The sequence below is a fragment of the Oryzias melastigma genome, linkage group LG6 (genome assembly GCF_002922805.2).
Source record: "Oryzias melastigma strain HK-1 linkage group LG6, ASM292280v2, whole genome shotgun sequence".
NCBI classification, from domain to species: domain Eukaryota; kingdom Metazoa; phylum Chordata; class Actinopteri; order Beloniformes; family Adrianichthyidae; genus Oryzias; species Oryzias melastigma.
In genome coordinates this window covers 22,185,819-22,186,042 of record NC_050517.1, presented here as the reverse complement: position 1 = coordinate 22,186,042, position 224 = coordinate 22,185,819, and positions in this window count along the sequence as shown.

Sequence of the window (224 nt, the reverse complement as noted above, 5' to 3'; positions counted from 1 at the left end):
TATCCCTACCCCACCTACTAATAATTACCAGAGTAAAATATTTACAAACTGCAACAGGAAAAAGAAGCAAGACTGAGATTAGACTCTGCTGGTACTTTTTGGTCTAATATTAGCATAAAAGTATAAATGATAGCATGGAATAGACGTTTCTATCAGTAAAGCATTGCTTAAAACGTAGAAGTCTCTATGTAAAAAGATTTCACTCAAAATGTCGACATTTTAAT